General features: G+C 42.3%; 1 pseudogene across 1 annotated transcript in view; it reads left to right on the plus strand.

Annotated features, from left to right (window-relative positions):
• Window positions 1–20,533, plus strand: part of LOC308512382 (centriole and centriolar satellite protein OFD1-like) — a 143,564-nt pseudogene that overhangs the window by 103,444 nt on the left and 19,587 nt on the right. The window contains exons 5-12 of the transcript in view: window positions 4,001–4,099; window positions 7,600–7,695; window positions 9,700–9,773; window positions 11,596–11,690; window positions 12,593–12,786; window positions 14,214–14,338; window positions 14,866–14,961; window positions 19,886–20,001. The product of the transcript in view is annotated as a centriole and centriolar satellite protein OFD1-like (transcript). The remainder of the gene's footprint in view (window positions 1–4,000; window positions 4,100–7,599; window positions 7,696–9,699; window positions 9,774–11,595; window positions 11,691–12,592; window positions 12,787–14,213; window positions 14,339–14,865; window positions 14,962–19,885; window positions 20,002–20,533) is intronic.

Genomic DNA, 20,533 nt, shown 5'->3' on the forward strand with positions numbered 1-20,533 from the left:
GTGAATGACCCCACCTGGGGAATCCCATCCACTGGGTTTAATAATCAAACACAGGGATCTAAGGGGAACTGTAACAACAAGAGCCTGAGAAGTTGTGTGAATTTGCAAGCCTCCACCTTCCAGGTCTGCGCACAGTCTCCACACACCCACTCGCCCCTGGCACCAAGCACCCGGCAGACTGGGAGAATCCGAGGCTGCTTTTTTGCATCCAGTCTAGCTATGTGCTTATTTTTATCGTTCCCTTCTGCCAGCTGCCCTGTGGGGCCCCTTCCCCACTTGAGGGTCACGCTGGTCCCAAGGGCCACGGACTCTGTGGGGCGCAGATTTCACCCCGCGCGGTTCTCTCTCCAACCTGAATTGCAAACCGCACCTTTAGGGGAAGTCTAACCTTTCTGTGAGAAGAAGCAGTGCTCGTCTGAGTTCACGCAGTCACGCTGCTTGAGATCCCTTGTTTCCAGGTTAGTAGCTGATCTCTGGTTGTCTGTAACAGCCACTCAAGATGGCACAGTCTCCGCTGCTGAGCCGGCACACAGGGAGACGTTTCAGCCGCAGTCTCCAACCGTCCTTTTTTTTCTGGGAGTTCTCTGTCTTTCCCAGCTGCAGACTGTCTCTCAGCTGAATATCCTCTGCCTATTCGGGCTGTATGTTACCCGTTTCAGCTGCTCACCCTTATCTGCTCCAGGACAAGGCACAGGACACGTCCGTTTATACCTCCGCCATTTTTTTCCCCTTATATCTTTTTCTTCTAACCCTCCCACTCCTGTCCCCTAATGAACATGGCGATCAAGTGCGTCCGTTTGCCGAATGCACCCGAACGCACAGGAAGCTTACCCGAGGCACATGTTGACAATGAGGCCGTTTCCAGAATTGGGCGTTTTGTCACTCGAGTAAAAATAAAGTGTCTTGAGTAAAGATTAATCTCTTTATAGTGCAATTCTTAACCTTTTTATATTAATGCCAATATTGGAACAGTGTATCTTGGATGTTTTCACAATGTATCTTTGCTACGCAACACTGATGTACATGCTTACATGTGGTTTTAGAATTGTGTAATTGATCATGAGTAACATGAGTAATAATATTACTCGAGTGATGCCCAGCTCTGGCCATTGTGAGAGACAAATATATGAATACGCAATTTTTTGTCTCTGTCGATGCGTGTCACCCAAAATGGTACGGGTGTCATAGGTTCGCCATCACTGGCCTAGAGGACTAGTAGGGACTGCGGTCAAGAATACACCTGGAAGAATCAGCTTTGAAAAGGATACTAAGACTTCTTTTTTCGAGATTACTGGAAGGAAGAGTGGAAGTGAATGTCCGAGTCAGGGGCATGAGACAACCTCACTAAAATTGCAGCAGATGTGAGAATTAAGTGATAAGTGACCTTTGAGGAGAGGACCAGAGGTAAGGAATGGCCACTGGGTGGCAGGGGGTTGCAGAAGGAGCAGAGCAGCTCTCTGAAGCTGACAGGATTCTCGAGCTGTTTTGAGGGTACTGCTGAAGTGGGCAACCTGGAATTGAAGTAGACCAGACCAAGTGCATGTAGGTCAAGAATTTCAAACACTAACATGAACCAAGTTTATGTGGGCTGCAAAACAAAAGCTTCAATTTTCATTGAAAGGTTTATTTCGATAAAGACATGTTGAATACAAAGGGCTGAAATAAATGAGTAATCGTTAACAAAAAATAATAGAACGTTTTAATAAAAATCAGTATTTTGCATTGAACATTAACTTCCCAGACACTGAATAACTGGACAGATTAATAAGCACAATGCAAATAAACCTACTTTTCTCATTCTCCAAAAGCAAAGTATTTCCTGTTGCACATACCAAACAAGTCAGTACAAGACTAATGATGTGGCCATCGGGTGCTAAAATATTGTCTGCTAGTATTAATGGAGAGAAATGGCACGCCTGCGCATAAGGCGCATAAGGGAAATGAATGCAACACAATTATAATCAGTCATTAGCAAATGTAGTTAGTAATTAATAATTATGTAAAACAGGTTATTGTAAAAATCAGGTTACGAAATTTTTATTAAAACGCTACATACTGTTATATTCGCTGAGCCACAAAAATATTCATTGTGGGCCACGTGCGGCCTGTGGGCCATGCGTTTGACGTGCTTGTTGTAGGTGATTGTTCTGTTGCAGCTCTTGGGAGGATTTGGAAGGTCAATGAGGGCAGAAAAATGGTCGTAGTTGAGGAGTGTAGCTTTATAGAGCTGAATTTATTTCATTTGAGAAAGGCAGCCTGTTTAGTTGAAGACATTGGGGTTCAGCATGATGGTGAGCGGAACCAGAGCAGAGTGTGGATGACTAATAATCCAGGAGAGAAGGGAGAGCTACGTGGCAGTCTCAGACATCAAGGAGTAAGTCTGGGGATACAGACAGATGGAAGAATAAGGGTGGACCAACAGGACAGAGTTGCAGGTTGGGGTTCTAGGTGAAGTTGGAAACCAAATGCAATGTGCTTCCATCTGAGCAAAGGCAAAGGTCCCTGCAGTAGAAGGGTCTGGGGCTTATAAGTGTCATCCAGTGGCCATTTGATCTTGTCACCCAGAAAATGACTGGACAGGACATGAAGAGGTTGAGGAATGGTGGGGAGTGCATGCCAGCAAAAGAGATTGGATTGTTTCTTTTGGAAAAACAGTTCCTTTCCCAAGGGTTGTCAGACCTAACTAGGTTGGGGTCATGGTTTCCTCAGCCAGGACTACTGATACCAGGAGATGGTTGAAGTTAAAAGGCTTCCTCCCAGTGTCAACCTTTCTTGGAGCTTCTCAGTAAAACCCAGTTATTAATGGTGACCACACCCCCTCTCCAATTTTTTCTGGCATTTCTGGGAATTGGGTTAATTTTAGCTATAAAAATAAATGGAAGCACTGGTCTTTGAGATGATGGGTTGTGTTCAGACTAACACTTTGAACCTTAAAATGAGTGACTGACTAGATCAGATCAACCAGTTGACAGCCTGTCTCCATTCAGTCAGATTCTCTGAAGGCACTGGAGAAGCTTGGCATCCTCATAAAAGGCACCATACTTTTACTCTGCCACCCGACTGTTCACCCCCTTCTCTCCCTGATAAAACTGTCCTGTCCTTCAAACTTTAGCTTCAATGATGCTTCCTGGTGACGCCTTCCCTGAATCCCATTGATAGACTCATTTAGGCATCATTCCTGCCGTGGAGACTGGACTCTGGTTGTGAAATTATCACATTGTAGTATTATTTCTCTCTCCCTCAGTAAATTGTGAATTTTTTAAAAGACGGGGACTGTAGCTGTTCATCTTTTCATATCCAGCTCACTGTGCTTTTTGACATGATATTCAGTAAATCCTTGCTCAGTGAACACACAAATGTAAGTGTGATCTATTTTTCACAGTTTCATTCCAGCTTGTTCATTCTGAGTCAGAACCGCCCATGAATTGAAACTTTCAGACGACTATTGAACCATGGGGATTCTACTTTGTTAAGTTCCCCCATTTTGTTTTTTGTGTTTTTTTTTTCTGGAGAACTTACAAAAATGTTAAGGAAGTGTCAGGATATTCTGCACAAGGGATATTAGGGTAATATAGCGTAACAGTCATTGGGCTAGGGAAGCCATGGGCAAACTACGGCCCGCGGGCCGGATCCGGCCCGTTTGAAATGAATAAAACTAAAAGAAAAAAAGACCGTACGCTTTTATGTAATAATGTTTACTTTGAATTTATATTAGTTCACACACACACTCCATCCATGCTTTTGTTCCGGCCCTCCGGACCAGTTTAAGAACCCATTGTGGCCCTCGCGTCCAAAAGTTTGCCCACCCCTGGACTAGGAGGTAAATTCTTGTGTAACTAGAATAGGCAAAATGCATACCTTGAGATGGAATGTTTTAAAAGTGAAATTGTTCCTCTAAATGTCTGTACTTTGTTCTCTGGAATGTAGGAAGCAGTCCATTAGTTCAAACCTGTCTTATTTTCCTCAGCTTGCTTGCTACAATTAATGCTTTCCTCTACAGATGGAAACAAAAGAACTTTATGCTCAAATACAGCTTCTACTGAAAGATACCGATTTCCTAAGAGGCAGAGAAGCAGAACTGAAGCAAAGAATTGAAGCTTTTGATTTGTAAGTAATGTTTTCATTTTGACTATTCAGAGTCTGTGAGTTTAAAACAAATACTACTAATTATTCTAATGCTAATTGCCAAGTAGAGTTCTTGCTTGTAAAGGTACATTCGGCTAGTTTTAAAAGGCATAAGTTGAGAGAAACAAAGACTAGGATTTTGCTTTTGAAATATTAGTTATTGGGATGAAAAGCAGTGAGACACCATCATCAGGCTACAGTAAAACCAGACCAGTACTTTGAAGAAGCTAACAACTGTTAACAAATTATGTTCAGTCACACACTTACGTTTAGTCATTGAGATCTAACGGTTCCATGTGCATGTAGTAACTCAATGCAGTGGCTCTGACTTGATTTGTACTGGGTGATGGATGTGTGTGTACTAAGTGCTCACCACTATTTCATTCTTCACATTGTACCTGCCATTAATGGCAAGCTCACCAGTCTAGTTTATGAAACAGGTTTCATTTCCATTAGGTTCTACTATTAGTTGACTCTTACTTCCTTAGTGGATTTGTCCTGGTCTTCATTAATGTGGTTAGATCATTTATATAGGCTTTAATTCATTTTATTTTTCATCTCTGCTACATTACTCTGTTCTAAGCAGTACTGAAGTGGTAAATTGATCATGACAGAAAAGGAAAGTGACAAATAAGCCATCGATTTTCAACTGGTGTGCTGCAAGAATATATAAAACATGACATACCTGACTGTAGTCAAGGGCATTAACCTCTTTTTCCTTAGATTTTCAAATAAAAAAAAAAAAGACAACAGTCAACACAAAATAGCGGTTCATTGTGAACGATTCAAAAATATACCTGTTGTGTTTTTTATAAATGGGCAAATATATTTTTGGCATGCTGCAGAATTTTAGTAGTTTATGTGTGTCAGAGATAAATAAGGTTGAAAATCGCTGATATCTTACGTAATAAAAGCCTAATATGCAAATTATTCCCTCTACTGGAGTTCCACTGTGAGTTTGACCACTGGATCAGTCGATCAGTCACTATGACGTGCACTGACCACCAGGGGGCAGACGCTCGGACCAGTAGGTTAGCTTGCTGTGGGCACTGGTGGGCTGGACTGGAAAGTGAGATGTGAGGTGAGAGCTGTCAGGAAGTTCCTGGGGTTTGTCTTGAGCCCTGGGCAGAGGCAGGTGGGGGCGGGAGCCAGCAGGGACCAGGTGGCTGGGGAGGCTTCTATGCTGAGAGCCTGGACTATGCAGCCCTCCGCAGCCTGTGGCCTTCTCAGTGCTCAATTTATAATCTTCAGAGCTGCTTATATTTATTTAAGTTTCACTAACTACTCCAGGAGAGTGGGTAACACCATTATAGGGGGCAGGCCAGGCATAGCTGCCCAAAGCCAACGTGCAGCCTCAGGCTCCTGGAACGCAGCTGAGAGGGGGGTGGGGCTGAGTCAAAGAAACTGAGTCCAAAACTTGAGGCGGAGGCAGCAAGAGGTGGAGGATGATAGCTGTGCAGGGGCCTAGAAAAGCTGCTGTGTGGGGACAGCCCAGGAACCCAGTGCCTCTCCCACGGGACAAGGTCTACATCCCTCCCTCCTCCTCCCGGTGACCTGTCACCCCAGCTCTTCTCCAAAGGTTGGACTTGGCCCACAGAGCTCTCCACCACTGCACACCCTGTACTGCCTTGTCTGCCCCACCCCACTCTGCACAGCCCACTCCATTCCCACACAGCCTTTGGAGAGCTCTGCCCCCAGAGGAGAAAGTTCGAGGCTGCGGACAGGAGGTCACATGAGGAGGGGGCAGAGCAGGGCCCACCAAGTTAGATGGAGGGGAAGGAGGGAGAAACCACACAGGACTGGGGGCAAAGACAGTCGGGGAAGGAGGTCCATGTGGAAGCTTTGCCCTTGGTTGAAGTAGAAATCCTGACCCCATTTTACAGACCGCAGCAGAGTGTGTGTGTGGGGAGGGTCAAAGACAAAAGAGGGTTTGAGGGGACTGGATGGAGAGCAGCAACGTTTGATTAATGGCCTACTTACTATTTTTATTGATTTCAGAGAGGAAGGCAGAGTGAGAGAGAGAGAGAGAAACATCAATGATGAGAGAGAATCCATCGCCTCCTGCATGTGCTCCATACTGGGGATTAAGCCCGCAATCCAGGAATGTGTCTTTGACCGGAACCAAACCTAGGACCCTTTAGTTCGCAGGCTGCGGCTGTACCTACTCTACCAAACCATCTGGGGCGACCCATGGCCTATTTAAAAACCACTGCAGTAGGCTGAGCAGGGGTCTTACCATGATGGTGTTACCTGATAATGAGGGTGTCTGTCTTTATGTTGGAGTAATTGGAACTGCAACGAAGTAAAGACACAGCAATGGAGCCTACAAAGGGTTTCCACGCACACAATGCAATTTACTTCATGTGGCAGCTGAATTTGGTGAGCAGAGCCTTAGAAGAACATGCGGTCTCCAAGACCAGGGGCAGGGGAAAGTTCATGCTGAACATTCTGTGCTGTGAGTTACAACCTATATATATAAAGGCATGATATGCTAAGTGTCTGACCGAGTGGTCAACTGACTGGTCGCTACGACTTGCACTGACCACCCGGGGGCAGATGTTCCAACCAGTAAGTTGCTTGCTGCTGGGGTGGGGCCCATCAGGACCAGGCAAGACAGGACCAGACTTGCCCTGGAGCCCTCCTGTGATCCCACCCCAGCCCCAATTGGGACTGGGTGAGAAGATCAGGACTGTGTGAGACCACCGTGATCAGCCAGGTGGAGGGACCCCTGCCATTCATGAATTTGTGCACCAGGCATCTAGTAAGCTAATAAGTATAGTTTACTGCTCCTTTGCTTTACATGTTAGTCAGCAGAGGGTGCTAACACATAGAGCTTTTATCCTTTGCTTGGAATGGTCAGCATTCCCTAGCACTTACCTGGCTCGATCCAAGGGAAGACCATTCCATTCTTCAGTATTTGGAAGTTCTGATTGACCTATCTATCTTTTTCTATTGTTCAGCACTCTTCAGTATTCAATCACTAGATTATTAAATATCAGAAACAAATCTTTTGTCTTTCATACCTATGGGCTGATCAGTTAAACCTCACAGAAATAATCTTACTGAAGAAATAAGTACTAAAGCAAAAGTACACTAACTTAAGTTTGGTATGTAGCTTTTCTCTGAATTTATTATGGCCATTTATTACCTGCAATCATTTTTTAAGTGTTCATCATCTTCTATGAAAAGCACTTTGGTCTTGAAACTTGCACACTCCCTGCAGCCTGGTGCACCATGCTGCTCCATCTGCTACTTCAGATCCCACATAACTTGGTCAGTTCATAAAATAGATGGAGAACTCCAGCTCTTTCCAGTTACTTCCCAGCAGTGACAGTCACATAACAGTTTTAGCTTGTGGAGCTAAAATTATGTTATTTTTTTCTCCTGAAGTCTTTACTTCAGCAATTACAGTTTTATTTTTTTTTGCTTTTTATATTTTTGCTAATATCAGAGGCTACAGAAGAAAATCATAAAAGTGTGGCTGATGCACTTAGGAGACAGGATCCTGAATATAAAGAGCATGGAGGAGACCTGTGACCAAAAGCTCAAGAATGAAATTCTAAAGAAATTGTTTGGTGTTCTTAAACAAGTAATAGATTTGGAATAAGTTGATGGAAACACAGCAATACTAGTGAAGTAGATAAGACTTAACATTTTATGGTGATAGTGTTTAAAAAAATACGTGTTTTTTATTGACAGTCAAGCCTTTCCCATGAATATTTAAGATAATTTTACAGAGTTACAGTATAGGGAATAGCATCCTCTGCTCTTTCTTACTCATAGCTTTTCTAACATGTATTGAGGGTCTGTGATTTGCTTTCATTTTATGGCATATTGTGAGTTGCTCAGCTCACATTGTAGATAAACTATAAAAGTGGTTGATCTAAGGCAGTTGTTCTCAACCTTCTGACCTTTTAAATACGGTTTCTCATGTTGTGACCCAACCATAAAATTATGTTCGTTGCTACTGCATAACTGTAATGTTGCTACTGTTATGAATCGTAATGTAAATAGCTGTTATGCAGGATGGTCTTAGGCGACCCCTGTGAAAGGGTCGTTCAACCACCAAAGGGGTCACGACCCACAGGTTGATCAACTTTTTAAAAATTCACTTTTTTTTAAAAAAAATAATAATTTTAGGGAGGAAAGGAGAGAGACAGATAAAAATCAGCATGAGAGAGAAATATTGATCTGTTGCCTCCTGTATGTGCCCTGATCAGGAATTGATCCCATGACCTTCCAATGCACTGGACAGTGCTTCAACCATCTGAATCAGGCTGACCAGGGCTGGAATTATAATCCCTTTTAGTTCTCTTTTCCTCTCCCGCCTCATACTTGCCACTACGATGGAGGTATCTATCAATTTATAAATTATTCTGCCTAGTGGTTTTAGTGCTTATCAGGTAACATGTGCCCTGTATTCCTTCAAGATTCTGCAAAGCCAGAATCAAAAGAAATAAATGGAAATTAACAATGGAGCAAAAAAAATTATACAGGAAAAGGAAAATATGATAACTATGGTTACTATGACTTCCCTATAATCTGAGTTTTAATGTGTTGCAGTGATTAACTACTCAGTGCAGACATCAAGCCCATATGGTAACTTTTCTCTACAGTGCTCAGTGTAGTGTCTAGCACACAGGTGTTCATATAATATTCATTGAGTAAATGAATTTGTGGTGAAGAGATGACTCAACTAACTTTTGGTATGTCTTAATAAGTGGTCTCTTTTTACTGCCTTGCCCGTAATTTGTCATGAGATTACATTACATAGTACTTACATTACATAGTACTGAGCTTATTCTTTAAAAGAATTCTAATTAAAATATAGTACCTTTCCATGTATAGATTTTGAAATGATGACATACATATAGTATGTCAGCTTCTCGAGTGTAATAGCAAGTGCTGACATGTCTGTAGTTGTTAAACCCTTAGGAATAAATGAATGAGTAAATGTGTATGTTAATTTTCCCACTGCTTCGCAGATCATGTACTGTTTGATGTTGTCTGGTTTGGGTATCCTCTATGACTTGAGCAAGGGTGGGAATTCACAGGATACTCACCATCTCTCTCAACTGAAACGTCTGCTAGTGGCAGTTGGTGGAGATAAGTAAAACTTGAAAGTGTGCTTTTGGTATTGCTAACCCAGATATGAGGGTGGTCGAAGTTGGCCCCGAACCCTATGCCCAGCCCTTGAGGGCAAAAGTTCTTTGGGGTGGGGATGGGGTGCAAGGCAAGGCAGGTGGATGTGACTGACTTCTTGTTCTTGGGATTTAGAGTCAGTTGTACCAGTGTAAATTGAACTTAATTTACTTTTGTGTGCCAATCCAGACCACCATGGAATAATTGTTCTCAATAACCTCACAATAACGAGTTTTGGGGACCAAATTAAAGGATTGTAGCAGGTTTTATATTCAGAATTTGCATCTCTGGGCTTTGGTACTGATAGTCCTTGAAGTTATGCATGGCCATGTTCATGCCCTTAGGTGCCCGGGTGCCACAGAAACCCATACATTGATAGGAATCTGTTCAGGAAAGTGACAAGAAAATCATTTTGGTCATTCTAATTCTCAGGTATCAACTTGAGCTAAAGGATGACTACATCGATAGATCTAACAGACTGGGTGAAGAGGACAGGAAGAATAAAGGTGATTCTTGTGGAGAAGAAAGCTGCATTTGTAAATTTCTGGTATAGGTTATTAGCTTCCTAAATTGGGCCTGTTCTAAATTTATATGTGTGTGTGTAGCTTACATTTTACTTTTACTACAAAATTAATCATTATTTTGTTCTTTTAATTTTACGTATCAAAAATGACCTTAACCTGAGAGAGGTAGGGTATTCAGGAGGTTTTTCTTCCCCCATCTACTTTCCTCCCTCCCCTTTGACCACCACTTGCTTGTTATCAATATTTATGGGCCTGTCTGTTTTGTTTTGTTTATTTTTATTTCTTAAGATTCCACATGTAAGTTAAATCATAAGGTATTTGTTTTTCTCCGTAACTTATTTCATCATAATATCCTTTAGATTCATCCATGTTGTCACAGGTGGCAAGATTTTATTCATTTCAGTGGCTGAGTAATATATCACATCTTCTGTATCCACACATTCATTTATTGATGGTAGTCTAGGTTGCTTCCAAATCTTGTCTGTTACTAGTAATGGTGCAGTGAACATGTGGGTGCACATGTATGTCTTTTCAAATTGGCATGTTGTTATTTTTTACATATACTGAGAAGTAGAATTATTAGAACATATGGCCGCACTTATTATTATTATTTTTTGGGGGGTGGGGGTGGGGAGAGTGACTTCACACTGTTTTTCCATAGTGGCTGCACCAATCTGCATTCCCACCAACAGTGTATGAGGGTTCTCTTTTTTCCACATCTTGGCCAGCACTTGTTATTTATCCATTTATTTATTTATTTTTTTTAATATATTTTATTGATTTTTTACAGAGAGGAAGGGAGAGAGATAGAGAGTTAGAAACATCGATGAGAGAGAAACATCGATCAGCTGCCTCCTGCACATCTCCCACCAGGGATATGCCCGCAACCCAGGTACATGCCCTTGACCGGAATCGAACCTGGGACCTTTCAGTCCGCAGGCCGACGCTCTATCCACTGAGCCAAACCGGTTTCGGCGTATTTATCCATTTATTGATGATAGCTGTTCTAACAGGTGGGAGGTGATATCTCATTGTGGTTTTAAGCATGATAGACTTCATTTTTTACTTATGGAAAATTTTAACTTCTCCATTCCCTGTGACCTGTTTCCTTATTTCTTTTACTTGTAACATATGTTTATGCCTCATGATATTTTTACCTGACATATAACTTCCTAAACTGTTTTATAACTAACCCAGGAGTAGGAAAGTTGAATAATTTTTCAATCTCTTGATATTTTATGTCTCAGTATATTTGTAGAAACTTGTCTATGAAAAGAAGTGAACTTAAGTAGAAATTTCAAAGGAACCAGAGCTGGGTACTTGATAAAGACCCATAAGGTCACCCGGTGTGTGGCTGCTCCTCTGTGACTATCTTGTGAAAACTAGACTAATACTTCTTAGGAATTAGTACCATCATGTAGTCAGCTAATTTTTTTTTTAATGATATATCTGCAAAGACTCATATTGAATGAAGTGAAAATGATGAAATAGACACTAAAATCATAAGACAAATCTTTGTATTTAAGGAAATTCAGATCTTTGGGTATGAGGGCTCTGAGCAGCTGGTGCAACTGGTTGGTATGTGTAGTGGAAGAAAGTTCACAATATATGTGACCATTAAGACTTCCCATCACCTGTTGGGTAATAGGACTTATTTCTTACTTTCCCTACTGATTTTTGACTATGACACCTGCTATTTTAGATGATGAAATAATCGTCATTAGGTCTGACATTGTACATAAATTCTTAAATGAGTTTTTATTCACTAGAAAAACATCTTTAATTGGTTGGCTTTCTCTTTCAGAAAAACCTATTCTTTTGCAAGAGCAGTCCATGGCTACCAATTCAAAACAGGAAGAAGAATGCAATCATTCTGCAACTCGTGTGAAAGAACTTGAGGTAATTGCTAAGCCTATTGTTTTTTGAAGTCGATAAAACTTCAAGGCAGTAGATGAAATTTTAGTTTCAGCCATACATTATTTAGCTTGATGTGTTTAGACTGTTTATTTTATGACTAAGAAGGCCCAACTTAAGTTAATTTAGTAGTTCTTCCTTTTAGTCCTTCCTGCTTGTTGCCTGGAACAAGTTCCTTAATCATTGGGGTGGTTGAGGTTCCGTGGTGAGCTGACCTATGTGCCTAGCCCATAGCAGGTGGCCAGTGCTTTTAGTTTCTGCCTTAGCCTCTCCTTCCTTCCCATCAGCAGAAGGTGAACATTCCTGTCATTACATTGGGATCTTACAGGATAAAACAGAATGAGATGTGTTTTTCACATGCCATTTATTTTCTTGCTGTTCATCACGTGTGCTCTCTGAAGGACAGAGCTGGAACTTGATGTACCTGGATATATCCTGCACATAAAATGTATTTTTGCAGCTGTAATGATCTATTTATTTGAGAACATTGTAGACTTTTGTATGTAAACATGAAATGTATAAAAAAAGGAAAGCACCACAGCATGTTTGTGATAGCTCAGCTTTTCATTTTTATAAACATTGCTGCAGTCTGTGATTGCTATTGGGACCTTAGTTGTATCTGGAAAATGGGCAACAAACTTAATCTGAAGCACTTGCTTTGTAGGCCAGGGTTCTTCTGCATAAGTATAAGGTTGGATGAACTTCCCCCGCCCCTTCTAGGGCAAAGATAAGCTTCCATGTTGGAATCAGGTTCTTCTTACTGCAGAGAATGAGTCCTCTGTCCAGTGACCTTACTTACTATGACACCCAGTTTATAGCAGCCTGCCAGTTTTTGCATAAGAAGTACTGCAGTAACTGTTCAAATGCAAGTTTTTTTTCAATTCCAGCTTGAACTCGAATCTCTCAAGGCCCAGTTCTTGGCAATAACCAAGCAAAACCACCTGCTGAATGAAGAGATGAAAGAGATGAGTGGCTATTCGCTTCTAAAAGAAGAGAAATTAGAGCTTCAGGCTCAAAATAAATTACTTAAACAACAACTGGAAGAGAGCAGAAATGAAAACTTGCATCTTTTTAACCATATGTCTTTTTCCTGATTTGCATGTCTTTGTAATTCATATTAGCTTAATATTATGACACTATGCTTTGTATCTGTAAGGAAGGCTTCAATCAGGAAAATTTTTATAAAATTAAGATTCTCAATTTGAAGTTACTTCCTTTTTTGCTTGCTATTAGTATAGTATATTATTAGTGTCACTAAGAAGTATCTTTAAACTACAAATCTGCCTTCTGGGTTGTACAAATCTCCCCTCACTTTCTGCTGCTCAGATTTGGCCATTGAGAAGGAGGAATGAGAGTGAGGTTGAGGTTATTATTCCCTCTCCACCATTGCATCCTCACCCCCACTGTATATATTGGCTGTGGGCTGGCCCTGTGCCTCTCAGCAAGGCAAGATCCAGTGCTTACAGGATGACCTCTCACCATTGCTCTGTGCCTGTGCCAGATCTTTCTCTCCCAATTCTGGGAATTCTTCCCTCCCTGATGGTTTAGGCCAAGTGTGGAGACTGTCCTGCCCACAGGCTATAGAAGACCCATAAAATCTTTTGATCTGGCCCTGCCAAGGCATTAGGGGTGAGTTAATTAAATGTTTGACCAAATATAGGAGGCTAATTAAGTTGATAATTTTGTATGACCTGCAAATGATGTTATAAATATCCATGTCAAAACCGGTTTGGCTCAGTGGATGGAGCGTCGGCCTGCAGACTGAAGGGTCCCAGGTTCGATTCCGGTCAAGGGCATGTGCCTGGGTTGCGGGCACATCCCCAATGGGGGATGTGCAGGAGGCAGCTGATCGATGTTTCTCTCTCATCGATGTTTCTGGCTCTCTATCTCTCTCCCTTCCCCTCTGTAAAAAATCAATAAAATATATTTAAAAATAAATAACTAACTAAAAATAAATATCCCAATGGCCCTTGGCAGAAGAAAGTTTCCCCACTCCTACTTTGGGCCCACGGAGTTAACAGCATGGCCCCATTACTAGCCCAGAGAACTATACCACCCTTAGTGGCTAACCTACATGAATCACCCTTTAGTGGTTCTTCAGTGACTGAAATGGTGGAACTCCATCTGATGTCTGCTTGAACCCTGAGTGTTGCTGACTGGTGCACAGATCAGATTAGACCTAGGGGTACTTAACAGGTTTTGATGGAGAACTCCTTTTATGCCTCCTGTGTGTGATAGAGGAAAGAGGTGGGCTTTCAGGTTAGTTAAAGGATTTGAAAGAATTTCTTTCATTTGCATTAGAAAAGAGTAGTGAACTTTGCCTCTGCATGCATTCAACTCTTCTGAAATTTGTGCTCTTAGTCCATTCCATAGAATTAATATGGTATTAACTACATGTGTACAAAGAAAAGAAAGAACAATTTAAAATATCTTTAGCTGCTTTTGCTAAGTGAGATGGGAAAACTTACTGTTGATAATCACTAGGCTTTTTTACCTTCTTCGTTATAGCTCAACCACCTCCTGAACTGGTAAATTTGCAGAAACAGTTGAAGGAAGCAGGAGCTGCTTTCGTGTTAGGGCATAAGAAGTTTGAAACTCACAAGGAGGCTCTGCAGAGACAGCTGCAAAGTGAAGTGAGTACTGATCTTTATTTGGTCGGGTGTTAGTCTGATCCACTGTGTACACATGTAAGCTTGGTGTGTGTCACACCAGTGTAAATCAGATTGGTTTTAACATCAAAAATTATCCCCCCACTATTCTAAGGTAACCTTCTCACCTGAGAAATTCTTGGGTGATGATATAACTATATTTATAACAGTAATAAAATCCCAAGGAAAGCGCACTCATAAACAGAAATTGTCCCAGTCTCGGTTGTGCCCTCTAGTAATGTCTCTTGATTCTTGCCCTGTGACTTAGAATTGTTGACACTCTGGTGTCTGCCTCATACCTTATAGAACTGTTCTTAGAGATGAGTGCAAATGGAGGTGGCAAACTTGTTTGTGTGCTCTATTGTTTTCTAGGGACCTGTGGACCACAGGCATGAAGCTGCTCAGAATGGGCAAAATGGAAAAGAGAATAAGCCCTATAAAAGACTTGTTCCTTTTGAAGTGAACTGGGATTTCTTTTACATTGATTTCTTCCCTTCTTTAAATCTTTTCAGACTGAGCATTCTGCAAAGCTGAAGGCCCGGATATTAAATTATGATGCTTCTGTAAGGAGGTTAACTATGCAGGTGGCTGATTTAAAATTGCAACTGAAGCAGATTGAGACAGGTTAGAGAGATTTTTAACTTACAAATGTGTATGTGTCAAACTTCCAGTATATATGGAAATGTAATGATCATTACTGAAGTTTCAGTAATTCTCATAGTAGGGGAAAAGCCATAGAAATATGTCATCTTAGAAGTAAAAACTCTGTCCATTTCAGGAATACCAACCAGTCAGTCATCAGCTAACGTGACTTGCTTTTATAGGTTCCTTTGGCTTGGAAGAGCCTTGTACCCCAAATAAGAAAGGTGTAATGGCACAGAGGTTCCCAAATTCATGGACCTTCGTTTTTCTTTTATATTTGTTACCTTGATAATAAGATCAATCTGACCCTTCAGGGTTTTTACGTGTTCCTTGAGAGATGAGTAAAATATGTGAGAAGCAGGGTGACTTATGTCACTCTAGAGGCCTGGTGCATGAATTTGTGCATGGGTGGGGTCCCTCAGTGTGGCCTGTGGGGATTGTGCTGAAACTGGCAGTCCAGCGCCACCTGCTGCTACTGCCTACCACTCTGGCTCATCCTGATCCTGCTGCACCTGCCGCAGCCTCATGCCCAGTCAGTCCTGATCAGGAGAAGCTCGTCTGCTGCAGTGGCGCTTGCCTGCATCTGGCGCCTGTCCCAAAGGGTATGGGATGGAGGGGCGGTAGGGGGAGAACGCAATCTGCCCTTTGGGCAGGTGGTGGGATGCCCTTGCCTGCCCAGGATCCAGATCTGTCCCTGACGTTTGCAGGGATGGTCAAGATTTCTTCCTTGCAGAGTGTCTAGGGAGGGGAAGCAGCTGCGGTGCCTGAGGCCAACTTTCAGGAGGCTAGTGGCCCTGTGCTAGTGGTACTGGTCTGTTGGTGCCTGGCCTGTTCTCTAGAGATTGGACCTGCAGGACTACTGAGGGAGTGAGTGGCTACTGCTGCTGGCTGGTGGGCCTCCAGGAACAGGTCAGTCAGCAGAGCGGCACTCCCCCTGTGGGAGCGCACTCACCACCAGGGGGCAGCTCCTGCGTTGAGTGTCTGCCCCCTGGTATCAGTACATGTCAGAGTGACTGGTGGACCTGTCATTCAGTTGCTTTAGATAGAGGTTAGTATATATCACATTGATTATATACAATGTTTATGTTTTTGCACCTCAATTTTGAAGTTACTGATTAACCTTGGTTGGACACATTTAACTTCTTTGTGATAACCATTATAATAACCTGGTTATTAACAGGGAAGGAGTAAAAGGAAGATTAGGTAATAGAGACATGCCATTTATACAGCTTTGCCAGGGAATTGCAGTTAATAATCTCCAAGTTTATTACCTAAAGATCACTGTGGGAAGGCACTAGACAATGGACCCATGCCCAGTGAGGTCTGCATGACGTGTGATGTTGCTTATCTGTTAGTCAGTCACACCAGGGAATAAGTCAGTAGCCAGAAATAGGCATGCCACCGCAAGTACAGGAATATTTAATTTTTAAGCTCCTGAACAAAGAAGCCCCTCTCTCTCGCTGCTCACCTCAGATTCCCAGCTTATGGTCTTCTTACCTCCCTCTACTCACCCTGTGACCCACAGCCATGTAGACTTCACACAGTGTACTGATGTACTAAATGTAGCCTGACACTAAATCATGCCCTGCTCCACCATGGAATGGACACTCTGGATACTGGCCCTACTCTTTGATTCTGCTGGAGCCCCGTCTGCACTCTTTTCAGGACTAGGCTAAGGGACATTGAACCCTGCAGACCAGAAAATATAATTACACACCAATAAAATACATTCATTCTCCCATGGGAGTCTTAGAAAAGTCTTTTTCTAAAGATACTGCAAGAGCCACCCACTACCACTAAAGTCGGAAAAATTTGACCCAGTGATTTCTCCAGCTACAGTTGGACCTCAGTTTCCTCATTTGCAATGGGGATATGAATATCTACTTTGCCATGGTGAAGAAGGCAAAATGAGATGGCTCTCAGTTGAGTGCCTGCAACACATCAGATACTCAGAAGGATTACTGCTATCATGTTACTGCATGTTTGCCCTGAGGATGCATACTGCCTGCCTCTTCTTCATAACAGGTGTACTGAAGCTGAGATACAAAGCTCAAAAAGAAAGTTTCTGTGTGTTAGCAGTTGAACTGGTTTCCACATTTCCTGGCCTGGAGCCTTCCTCAGTTCCTATTTGTACTCACTCCTCCTCAGTTCCTTTTCCCATCTTCCACGCTAGTTTCATTTTTATCTCTTGACTCCTTCCCTGTTCCTTATTTTCTCTCACGCCTATTTGCTAAACTGCCCACAGCTGAAATCACAGTGATCTCGAAAGATGAATAGTTTGAGGATGGAACCTTTTCAAACACATGCATTGCCCTGGAGGCATTGCTGGAGAGTAGTGGCCACAAGACTGGCTATGCATGTTCAGGTTTTGCTTAGGGAGTCCCAGCATCTGTACACCTCCCTACCTGTATGACCTAGCCTTAGCTCCCCAGGTGTAATGTGGGAGGAGCAGAGTTGTTAGTCTTGTTGTGGCTGCAGGTCCTCATACCCTTATCTGAAAACTAGAGGCCTGATGCATGAAATTTGTGCACTCACCTTCGGTGGCTCGCCTCAGACCTCGCAGCTGTGGCTTTGTCTGGAAGGTTGTCCAGAAGGATGTCTGGAAGGTCATTCGGCTGTCCGGTCTAATTAGCACATTATGCTTTTATTATCGACTAGAGGCCTGGTGCACAAAATTCCTGCAGTCAGGCGGAAGGGGCCCCCCAGCCTGGCCTGTGCCCTCTCAGTTCTGGAGCCCCACGATAGATCGCCCCAAAGATGTAGGCTCCTGGATGAATTGCCCCAAAGAGGTAGGCTGGAGTAGGGTCCCTGCCTGCAGGCATGTAAAGCCTCGGGACCCCCAGTGCTAGAAGCTAAGACCAGCAGGTCATAATAAATGCGAGAAGTTCACCAGAAGGCTGATGGGCTTCGATATTCAGCAGGGCTGAAAATCTGCAAATTATTACCTGCTGCTAGAGGAAAGGCCAAAAGCAGTTCCTCTAACCTGATAATTTTTTCCTGTTTATCAAACCTGACCTTTGATATGTGTGTTTATTTTGCTAAAGGGCAAAATGTGTAAATAAAAAGCCATGGGTCCAGAAATTCGGCAAGCCACTCCACTAGAGAGCTGGTTTCCGCCTGGCTTTCCCCCATGCCTTCCAAATTTATACTTCTTGTCCAGTGTATCCATTTATGTGTCAGCCCCTTCTCCAAATTCCTGAACCCTTGATGCAAAAAGACTGCGGCACCCCAGGCCACGCCATGTGGAGCTAGCTGCCAGGCCCCACCTCCGTGCACACAGCATCAAGTCTGCGCCCACCTGTGCACGCAGCCTCCTGATGATGGATGTGATGGGCATGAGGGCATTGCGGCGTGAGGGCTTAACAACCACATAAACTTATATTAGCATAGATAGATTGGGCCCTATAGTGGTTTTGCCACAGCCCTGGGAGTTCTGGGGCAGCATCCTTTAGTGAACCATGTTTGCAGTCAAATATGTGACTATCCATGCTGGGTAGAATAAATAAAGGTAATGAATGGATTTGCATCAGTTCAGGTAAAGTTTATCAACAGTGAATTCAGGTCTGCTTAGGCTTTGTTACCAAATTTATGAATATGATTGTGGATCGTGGGTTGTGAAATAATATCATGCATTAAGAAGGAAGGCCTAGCTCTGGCTAATTTTGTTCAGTGGTTAGAGCGATGGCTTGCAGACCAAAAGATGGTGGGTTCCATTCCTGTCAACCACATATACCTCAGTTGTGGGTTTTCTCACCATCTTTGGTTGGGGGTGCATGTGGGAGGCCAAGTTGAGGTGTCTCTCACATCAGTGTTTCTCTTCTCTCTCCCTATTCCTCTACTCTTCCCTTTCACTCTTCAATGGAAAATACATCTTTAAATGAGGACTAAAAAAAAGGCCTAAAAACAAGGTCTGTGAAGTTATAACTGGTACATAAAGCTCTCAAAAAAATGCTAATAAATAAGAATTGGCTTCAGAAATTGTTTAGTGTGCATATTTGTTCTTATTAATACCTCTCTCTTCATTTAAAAAAAAAATATCAAGCATATTTGAATTTTTTTTCCTGCTCATTGGTCACATTATTTTCATTTAGCCCCCAGCCAAAGCCATCTCTGTTTCATCATTCTGCCAGCAGATTTATGGTGTCTCCTACTGGTGAAACAAGCAGGGATTTCTTGAAAAAAAAATCATCTCAAACAGGAAAAGCTGATGGGAGAGACAGTTACACCAAGGATCATAAATCATCCAAATACAAGCACAGTTGTTTGCTCCCACATTTCTGATCTTTAGTTTGTAATCACACCAAGGCAAGAATGAAAGAGCTAGAGCAAGAGATTGATTGCTTAGAAAAAGCTTTCTTCGGTATTCTGTTGCTAGAAGCCCACTAGCATCTAAGAGTCTGCCTCCACTCATTTAGGTAAGCTTCTGCAGAAAGGGTTTCAGGACTTTCATGGTCCTTTTATCTGAGTACGAGTGAGTGAGCTGTAGAGAGCAAGAAGGAGGAGAAGTCTATGCTTGCTGTACCTGGGAAATCTTTAGCCTGAGTAGCTTCATCCTCACTGCACCTATGGTTGCCTGCTTACCAGAGACTTCTCCCCTGTGACATAACATTGTGGGAGGCAACGGGTTAGAGCAAGTTCAGCATTTTGCTTGACATGCAGACGTGTTCAGAGAATGGTAATCAATGGCTTTTCCCTTACTGCTGATTAGTTTTATTATTAATGCTGAATCCTTAATAATGTGGGTCAGTTATACGTCATACTCAACTATTTGCAAGGATAATAGAATTTCTTTTCAAATTAAACTCCTTAGGAACCATGTTGCTGTTTTCACTGTGTAATTTGTAATACTCTTGTCCTGATACCTTTTGCCCTTTAGGTCTGGACCAATCCCAGTCCTTTGCTTTTCCCAGTCCTTGTCCTGAAAGAATGCTCCCGCCTTCAGCAACTGAATCTAGGCACAGCCTTTCCATCCATTCACTCTCAAGCCTTCTGGAGCAGAAAGCCAAGTAAGTTCCACATTCTGATTGGCCCAGCCAAGTCTGGTTAGCTGAATGGCCCTGACTTTGCGTTGTTTTAAAGTGACGCTCAAGACCATGTGGAGTGTAGAATCAGATTGTAAGATGATGTGTAATCTTCAAGAATCATCTGAATTATTTGGGGAAAATTCCTTTTAGCAAATAATTAATTTTTCCTTGTTTGCTAAACCTGATGTGTACACAGTGCACTATGGTAGCAGTAAGCATTTTCATAGTTCTATGAATAGACTTGGTTTATAGAAATAAAAAAGCAACATACAAAATCTACAAAAGCAAATTCAGTTTATTTTTAAACTTGAAGTAGTTTCACACATTTTAATTTTAAAGTCCTTCAAAAAAAATAAGTCAGTTAAAAAATATTTGGGCATTTAGTCCAAACAAAAGTCTAATTTGTCTGTTGAGATAAATACTGAATTGGTAGTGGGTTGTAGGGTCTGATTGCTGAAGTAGAATGGCGTATGTAGAAGTTGGGTGGCGGGTCACCCAGGCTGGGATTGAGGCG

This window comes from Myotis nattereri, assembly GCF_964212035.1.
Source record: "Myotis nattereri genome assembly, chromosome: Y".
Classification (NCBI taxonomy): Eukaryota; Metazoa; Chordata; class Mammalia; order Chiroptera; family Vespertilionidae; genus Myotis; species Myotis nattereri.